Source organism: Chrysochloris asiatica, unplaced genomic scaffold, assembly GCF_000296735.1.
Source record: "Chrysochloris asiatica unplaced genomic scaffold, ChrAsi1.0 scaffold00051, whole genome shotgun sequence".
Taxonomy (NCBI): Eukaryota; Metazoa; Chordata; class Mammalia; order Afrosoricida; family Chrysochloridae; genus Chrysochloris; species Chrysochloris asiatica.
The window spans coordinates 14,858,841-14,860,392 of NW_006408569.1; positions in this window are offsets into that span (position 1 = coordinate 14,858,841).

The following is a 1,552-nucleotide window of genomic DNA, read 5'->3' on the forward strand; positions in this document are numbered from 1 at the left end:
GCTACCTTGAAGAACAACAAGGAAGCTGCAAGCCACCGCATAACATGGATGAACCTTGAGGACATTATGTTGAGTGAAATTAGTCAGTCACAAAATGAGAAATACTGCATAAGATCATTATTGTAAAAGACTAAGAGAAAGAACCCAGACTAAAAAGGGGAGGGATTATTTGCTGATTACTGGGATGTGGGGAGTGGGGTGAGAGGAGGGAAGGGAAGGTAGAGCAGAAGGTAGGGAATAGACACAGGATAATTTGGGTACTGGAGAGGGAAGCAATACACAAGAAGGGGGAGGGGAATGGAAGAACAAGGCTAATGAGAGAATAGTTAGACAGGTATGCATGGTCTAAGTGGGATAGAGGTAAATAATGATGTATGTTCAACCTTGGACAAACAGGGCTCTGGGATGCAGGGATTGAGGCATGGTTTGAATGGGTAAGAGAAGGGAAATAATATTAAGATGCTTGGCTGTCTTTTGAATCTTGATTTCCCTTGCATACCATTGTAAAATAGACACTTGAGGGGGAGAGAAAGGAATAGCTAGCAATATCACCATAGAAAGCTTGTAAGTCCATCTTCTGCCTATAACTGATTGTTCTTGTTGTTGTTATGTGCCGTGAAGTCGGTTCCAACTCACACTCACAATGACCCTGTACAGGGTTTGGGTTACAACTTGCCCAGTGAAGGAAGCTTCCTGTGGAGCCTTTGCATTGCATAAGACTATAGGTGGAATCCTGATTCCCTACCAGAATCTTCTGAGGTAGGAAATCTCCACTTGAAAGGACAAGCAGACCAGCCTAGAGTGGCTAGAAGATCAGAAGAAACTTCTTGAAAGAAAGACCGACAGGAAAAATAAAAAACAATAACAGCAGTCTGACTGACTACTACAAGAACAAGCAATTTACTCACTCAGAAGCCATCAAAGCAAATGGTCGGGTCCCCTCAGGGCAAACCCCCTTCCAAGACTGAGACTCAAGGGGAATACACCAGCAGGCATGCAGTCTGACTGGTGACCACGTTGGTCACCGATAAGGGGAAGTGAGGGAAAAACAGCAATAAAGCTGTGAGCTAAGTCCAACCACGTTCAATAGATTCCTGTGAACCCAGGTGAAGACCTGGTTGACCAGCAGGATGACAAGACCTGGGGACTCCTAGGCCCAAAGACAGTGACATAGCCACAGAGGACTAGAATGGAGCATCCAGCAGATAAGAAGAGAGGGCATATGCACAAGAACACCCACACTTGCAGATAATAACCACTTGACCTGGTTTCAATTACTGGATGATCATAACTCGACTAGAAGAAGAAAGAAGAGGGGGAAAAAGAACAATCTGATACAATTTGATGAACTTGACCTACACCTATGGATGCAGTAGCTCAAAAGAGGGAACCAATCTTTACAGCAAGGATCATTCCCACCACCTCAGTACACAAGGTAGACAGGGATGGGCAACTTGGACATTGGCTACCCAAAATGGGTGGGGGGTGGGGTACAAAGGCAAGAAGTGACTGGCTTACAAGCTTTCAAGAGGGAGCCTAGTTCCAGAGGGTG